Source organism: Camelus ferus, chromosome 10 (assembly GCF_009834535.1).
Source record: "Camelus ferus isolate YT-003-E chromosome 10, BCGSAC_Cfer_1.0, whole genome shotgun sequence".
Classification (NCBI taxonomy): domain Eukaryota; kingdom Metazoa; phylum Chordata; class Mammalia; order Artiodactyla; family Camelidae; genus Camelus; species Camelus ferus.
Genome location: NC_045705.1, coordinates 31310524 through 31318500, shown reverse-complemented (window position 1 = coordinate 31318500; position 7977 = coordinate 31310524). Strand labels below are relative to the sequence as shown.

General features: G+C 48.3%; 1 protein-coding gene across 1 annotated transcript in view; it reads right to left on the bottom strand.

The window, feature by feature from the left end:
* The window catches only part of PTPRJ (protein tyrosine phosphatase receptor type J), a 153097-nt gene that overhangs the window by 125029 nt on the left and 20091 nt on the right, over nucleotides 1-7977 (bottom strand). The gene's annotated exons all lie outside the window — the stretch shown is intronic.

The window sequence follows — 7977 nt, the reverse complement described above, 5'->3', positions numbered from 1 at the left end:
TTATCTCCTCATCTTAGAGGTGAGAAAGGGGAAACTCAGAGATGATCGCCCAGGGCTGTTATCCAGCTGAGTCCCAGGTTCTACTGCCCCTCCAGGGATCATTCACACCCACTCCCTGCCCCAGGGGGTCTTTACTGCCCCTGCCACACTGATCTGCATTAATGCCATTACCCAAAAAGGTCCCAGGCTTCTGTCCTTTCCTACGATAGTGGTGATAATAAAGTTAGCTTGTAGGGTCAGCTGCCTGGGCTCAAATCTCGGATCTACCACTTAATACTTTGTGACCTTGAGCAAATGACTTAATCTTTTTAAGGCACATTACTTAATCTTTTTCACCTGTATAAAGAGTGTGTCTCTTATCTGTCTGCCTTGTGCATTCATTAAGATAATGTACATAAAGTTTACCATGGTGAGGGGTACAGAGTCAGTATTCCTGTAACATCCACCATCATCATCATTATTATTATTACCATCACCTTCATCCTTAGCACAATGCAGACAGAGCCAAGCACACAGGCACAGTGATTAACACCAGACAAATGCTTCCATGCTCATCTTCATTTTCTCATGAGGATCCTGTGAGGCTGGCAGTGCAGGAGTCAGGGTACCCATTTTAAAGACGAGGCTACTGAGATGCAGAAAAGTGACTTACACAGTTGTGGCCAGAACTCAAGCCCCACATGATCCAAATCCCAAGTCCCAAGCTCTTCCCCCTTCCCATGCTGTCTTCTACCCCACGAGGGTTCCAGAAGCTCCCGTTAGAGCTGTCTGGTTTTATGTTGGGGCACAGGATCAGGCATCACCCAGTGGGGGAAGTCCTTTAGCCTCTCCCTCCAGGCCCGTTTCTTCATCAATACCATCTGCTCCTCCTCTCTGACACTCTCCAGAGTTGCCACGAAGATAAAGAATGAGAAGTAGCTGCAAAGAGCAAATAGTGCTCACTGGTCTGTCCACGGCGGGCGGTCTGTCCCCACCCCAGGAACCCTAAAAACCGCAAGCAGGAAGGGGAGCTTTGCTCAAACCACGTGTGTGACATGAAGGTCAATTCAAGCCACTCAAGACCTCCAATTGAGCCAGCCTAGCTTCCTTTGAAACCCACAAAACGGTGGCTGCAAAAGCAAACAGACCTGTCTCCTGGTGGATCCTAATCCGGAAAGGCATGCCGTGTGGTGGACACAGGGTGGAGCCTGCCTCCCCACAAACTAGCTGGAGGATCTTACATAAGTCATCTTACCATTATTTCAAAATTGAGCTATACTCTGCTCCATCCACCAAATATTTACAGTGGCTTAGAATAATACAAACAACACAAAAGAATAAATAGTCAAGGGAATCGGGCCGAGAGAAAAATAAGTGAAAGGAAAATAATAAAGCCAGGGTGAGATGAGCACAGAGAAATCCGTTCCATACGGTTCCTTCCTGCAGAAGTGTCAAGATGGGACCCAGACCTAGCTCTCAGGTGCTTGGTAATCAAAGCCGAAGGGAAACGCGATCAGCCACGAGATTCTCGGTGCCCAGACCAGGAAAACAGACCAGTTGCTCTGGAGAAGCACATCTTCCCCTGCCTGATTCAGAGCCTCAGAAAGGTTTCTCCATCAGACCTTCCCAAAGGGACATAACAGCAGAGCAACAAGTCCCCACCCCAGACCCCAGCATCTCTGCCAGGAGCTCCCTACTTCACCTGCTCCTCTTGCAACTCAAAGGCATAATCCGAAATGGACAATTCAGCCAATGTGGGCATGTCACTTTACTCCTTAGCACCTCAGTTACCTAATCTGTAAAATGGTCCATCTCACTGACCAGGCTGTCGTGAGGGTTATACAGGATAACGTGCGGTAACTCACACACCTGACACAGAGCAGGTCCTCCATAAAAGTCAGTTCATCGCTTTTACAAGAAGGAAAGTTCCTCCAGGGTAGGGCTCTTAGTCTGAATTGGTCATTGATTTATTCCAAGCACCTAGCATGGTCACTGGCATATAGTAATTATTCAATAAGCGTTTGTTGAATTAATTAATTTTCTGCAGCGGGTTCCTGAAAACACTAGTCTCATGAGATACTTCTAAAAGGAAAGAGAAACAGATACAAAGTAAAACAAAAATCTAGGGGAAAGGACGGTTTTATACCCCCCTACCTCTCAAAGAGTCATAAGCATACAGAATGTTCTTAGAAGTCTTTTAAGAAAGACATCTTCATTTTGTTTCATTTCATTTAGCCCAAAGTTCTCAAAATTTGCTTGATCACAAACCTCCTCTTTATCTTCCACAGAATGGGAAACAGACCCACAAGTGTTCTCAAGACCCTTGGGGGACTCTAACTGACCCTAAGAAGGAAAGGGGGCACCCCAGAGATATGACATGGTCCCATAACAGCCAAGGAACAAAGAGCATCCCCCCCTGTCAAGCGAAACCCCTCTGTCTGGACACATGGACATTCTGGCTAACCCTGAACCTTCCAGAACCCACTTGTTCAGCCAGACCAACCCCCAGCCTCCTGGCTCAGGGTCACCTGCATGCAGAGAAACACCCAATTCAAAGCAAGGATTCCAGAGTCTAGGACAGGGGGAGAGCCCTCACCACTCCAGGGAAGGCAGCCCTTTCTTGGAAGAGGGTGCGGGAGGAGGATCTGGGTATGTGTCGGTCCAGGAGTCCCTGGGTGGCAGCCCGCAGGGTGATCACATGTTTCTGTTTAGCTCACTAAGCTGAGAGGCCACCTGGCAACGGGCTCTCCTCGCTGACACCCTCACTGCCCGCCTCTGTAGGTGCCACTACACCAGCTCCCAGAGAGCAGGGGGTGGGAGGGCACAGGAGGTCAGGCCATCCGAATAACTAGCAGCCCCTCCCCCACGCGACCCAGGGCTCTCCTGGGCACCCACAGGGCTTGCCAGGCCGGAAATGATTAACAAATGTTTACTGAGCACTTCCAGGCAGCAGAGGGCTGCTCCCAGCCTCAGCTCCACCCCGGCATGTTCTGGTGCCCACTCAGTCATTCGTGAAACAATTGTTAAGTATCTACCTAGTACCGAGTACCAAGTACCCACACAGGCTTCCCTCTGAACCGTGTCCTTGACCTCGGACTGCCTGCTGTCCACCCCTAACGTGGACCTACACAGGGCCAGGATCATGGTCCTCCTAGTTCTAGCTGCCCAGTCCATGTGTCTGAAAGACATTAACGTGGCCCAGAGGTGAACATGGGCCCAAACGCTGTTTTAACACCACTTGTCATTACCTTCTGCCCCACAGGGCTTGACATCTTGAATGCAACCCTGAACGGCACGGTCAGCAACCCCGTGTGCAGGTACAGGCTACGTGCCGGGGATCGGAAGGTGAGTGAGACCCCGGAGGCCTCTTCTCCCAAGGCCATTCCAGTTCCCATCTCTGCCCCACCCCCACCCTGTGTTGTTCTGCCATCTGGGAGGTCCTCCCTGAAGGTGGCATCTGCTGTTACAACGGGCAGAGCGGCTGCCCTTCCTCTACCCTCTACATCATGAGGTCCCTGACTGCAGGGACCACATCCTCCATCCCTGCTCCCCAGGGACTGAGCACAGGGCTTGGCACGGAGCAGGCGCAGGGGAGGGACCGTGCTGACTGAACAGGAGGGGCAGTCAACACTGTGGGTGGTGGACCTTCCAGCAAAGCCTCCTAGATGCCAACCTTGCCAACAGCACCTCAGGGCTGTGGCTGATTCGATTAGCATCACTCAGAGGGAGGGTGCGGATCCAAGCAAGCTGATCTGCAAGGTTGTTACTAGCAAAGCATTCACAGAAAAAGAAATGAGGGGCAAACTGGGGCCGCACAGCACTCACCCAGTTACATGTGCTTCAGTGCTCCCCACCGCACACCCCCGGCAACTGCTGTCGACCTGGACTCACATGACTCCCAAGGAGCCACCTAAACACACAAACACACACACACACACATAAACGCACGCGAAGGGAAACGGCTACGCCTCTCAGTCACGTCGACAGAGGTGACCTAAACCTTCCTGCCTGCACTTTCCAGCACTCTCCCCTTCAGTAGATATTTTTTTAAAAACTAAAAATCGGTTGATTACTACCTTCCAGTGTAGAGGAAAGAATACTGTAAGCTTTGCATCTCTCAGAAACAAGTTCAAATCCTGGCTTTACCACTCCCTCCCTGTGTGACCTTGGCAAGTCACTAGACCTCTCTGAGCCTCAGTTTCCACCTGTGTAATATAAGAAACCCTACCATAGCCTTGAGGGTGTTGTGAGTGTTCAATGAAACAGTCAGAGAAGACGCCTGGCAGGGAGTCTGGCCTCAGTCTGGGCTTCATAGATGCTCACCGCTTCCCCCTCCCGGGTCATTCTTCAGAGCTGGGCCCAAACAAAGGCAAGAAGCCCAGTGGGAAGAGCCCCACTCTGGAGCCCACTGCCCAGGTTCTAATCCTGAGTCACCACTCCCAGCTGTGTGACGTGAGATGAGGTACCTGACCTCTCTGGGCCTCCTCTGCAAAAGGAGGGTAATGATACCCAGACCTTGGAGTGCTCTCGTGATAATGAGAGTTCTGAGAACAGGGCTTGGCACACAGGAAGCCCTCAATATGCATATCAGCTACAATAACTAACCCCAAACCAGGCGTGTTGCTCTCCACAGGTAACAGAAGGTTTCCGCTTACGTTATCTCCCTGGGTCCACCCAACTCCTCCTGGAGGCAGGCGGGGTGGGTGTCAGTGAGTTCCTGGGAGAACTGCCCACCCTACAGTGGAGCGGCTGTCCTCTGGCCCCAAATGTGTTTTGTTTGGTTAATTTGAGTCAATCGTTTTTAAAAGCAGGAGTTTCAACATTAAAAACTATTTCCAGCTTTCCTTGGAAAAAGAATCATAACTGACCACTCTAGGATCCCTAGGGTTCAAATCCCACATGGACTAGTTGTGTGTCGTCCCAGATTCCTCAACTCTCAAATGCGGATTAAAAATCAGAGATTCCTCATCAGGTTGCAGTGAGGATTGAGTGAGGTGGTATTTGTAAAGCAGAAACAGCAGTGCTTGAACAGACACGGGTGATGAGTGCACAACACTATGGGCGTACACAATGCCACTGAATGACACACATAAAACGACTAAAATCAGACAGAGAAAGGAAAACACCACATGATATCACTTACATGTAGAATCTAAAAAAAGAAAACCGACACAAATAAACTTATTTACAGAACAGAGACAGACTCACAGGCACAGAAAACAAACTTATGGTTACCAGGAGGAAAAAGGGGTGGGTTGGGATAAAATGGGAGTTAGGGATTTGCAGATACTGACTACTGACTACTGACACTATATATAAAACAGATAAACCACAAGGTCCTAATGGACAGCACAGGGAACTATATTCAATACCTTGTAATGGCCTATAATGAAAAAGAACATGAAAAGGAATATATGTGTGTGTGTAAATAAATCACCATGCTATACACTAGAAATTAACACAACACTGTGAATCGACTATACTTCAACTAAAATAATTTTTAATGGCTAAAATGCTAAATTTTATGTTATGTATATTTTACTACAATTAAAAACAACAACAAACACAGTACCCAACACATTTTAAATTACTGTGTCAATTTAAAGGCAGGTGTGCTCCAGACACAGAATACAACCTTATGGTTACCTATGGGGAATAGGAATGGGGGAGGGATAAATTAGGAGTTTGGGATTGGCAGATACAAACTACTATACACAAAACAGGTAAACAACAAGGTCCTACCATATAGCACAGGGAATCATAGGCAATGTCCTATAATAAACCATAATGGAAAAGAATATGAAAAAGAATATGTACGTATCTGTATAACCGAATCATTTTGCTGTGCCCAGAAACTAACACAACATTGTAAACCAACTATATTTCAACTTTAAAATTTTTTAAATAAAAATAAAACTATTTGGAAGTACAACACTCTTACAGAAAAGCGTTAAAAAAAAAAAAAAAGGAGGGGCAATGTTCTCCTTCAAACAAGGCATAGTCTGAGTCTGCCAGAGTCCCCACTACTCCCTACTGCCTCATTAACACCAATCACATGTGCGGCCCAGTTGTTTTCTGAGCTGCACCACCGCCGTAAGAACTAGATGAGAATACTGTGTGTAAAGGCACTTGGAACACTCTGGTAAGCATCACTTTCCTTCGTTAAGTCACTCCACAATCTGGAGGGGTGGGTATAGCTCAGTGATAGAGCACCTGTTTAGCAAGCACAACGTCCTGGGTTCAATCCCCAATACCTCCATTTAAAAACAAACAAAAAACCTGGACTTAATTTTTAAAAAAAAGAAAGAAAGAAAGAAAAAACGATCTACTATGGGGTAAGGCCAGACACAGAACTCAGGCTGCCACTGCCTCCAAGTCCAGCTCTTGGGTCACCATCAGCAGGATGCTGGCAGCCTCAGGACATACATGATCACCACACAGGTTCCATCTTGATAGGTCTCTCTTATGAAGATGCACACACAGCCCAGAGCTATACAAGGTAGCAAAACTGACCAAGCCTGAGATTAAATCTTATAATGTGTGGTGACACCCACGTGACAAAGAACACTAAAAGGCAGTGTCTCTGTCCATCTGCCGTGCCCGGTGCGTCTGGTCCCTGAACAGGCGGTAATGACCACCACTGCCTTCTGCCCTACCCGCCTCCTAGAACGATGCTCCTATCCTGATCACCAAGCCCCACTTCTTGTTTAGAAGTCCAATTCAAGTCCCACCTCTTCAATTCATTCGACAAACACTGAGTGAGCACCTACTGGATACCAGGCCCTGTCACATGGTGCCCTTGGGGAACCCAGTCCATTTAGGGAGACAACACAAGAGCTGCTTCAGCACGGGTAAGGGCCTGGTGGCAAGAAAGAGCATGGCACACTGGGAGGAACTGCAAGAAACGTGATGCTGTGAGCCCACACAGTGTGTCGGTCCAGGGTCCGGAAGGCACTGGGAGCTCTGAAGGGCTTGAAGCAGCAGATAACAAGGTCTGGTCTGCTCATCAGCCACAGTAAGATGCCTCCAAGATGACTTGGGAGCTCCCAGGCCAGAGGCAAGCCCCATCTCTGAAGGCTCAGGTATCCCATTTAATTCCTACAGCAACCCAGAGGCAAGGTCCTTCTCCCACATCACAGAACGAGAAGCTCGGAAGGTCCAGTGATGTGCCCGAGGGCACACAGCCATCAAGGGGCGGAGCCCGGCCTTGGCCTAGGGCTGCCTAACCTGCTTTTTTTAAAAAACCGCACTAGAGTACACTCCCCTATCCTGGCAAAACATGTTTTTGAGATGGAAGTCTGGTTGATCGTTTTACCCAATTGAGTTTCCCACATCTTTAAATGTCTCATATTATGAACACCCTCCCATACCATGAAGCATTCTTTCAAAACATCTGGGATGACTGCGTCCACGATTTTAGCCATCCCCCACGCCTTAACATCTCAGTTATTTCTAACCCATGGCTCCTTGTTTTTCTCTTAACAGACCAGCCCACACAAAGTTCATCTCATTTTGTTCTCACTGGGGAAACTCTGCGCCCCTGATACCACCCATTGTGTGACTTATCTCGGATAAGGATGAGTAAGACAATGACTTTCAACGTTATATCAGCAAGTTTTATTCTAAAAAGAACACCACTCTTTTTCCTCTCCCACTTACCTCCCAAACTCAACCTCCCAGTTTTAATTACTGGGTTGGTTTCTCTCTTGGGTGTAAATGCAATAAACGGGGGTAGCAGGTGGAGACCATCTGGCAGCCAATAATACCTCCAGATGCTCACCCTTCCCTTGCTCGGGTGGCCAAAAACAGGAGATGCCAGACTCCAGCAGACACCTGCAACACTTTCCAAAAAGCAGTGGATTTCCCCCCCAGCCGATTACCAAGCCCACATCAGAATTCAACCCCAGAAAACCAATTCTGCATCCACTAGAGAAACAGGTGACATGGTGCCCTTCATGTTCCCTGAATGCCCAGGGTGCCCACTATTGGAATTTTGCT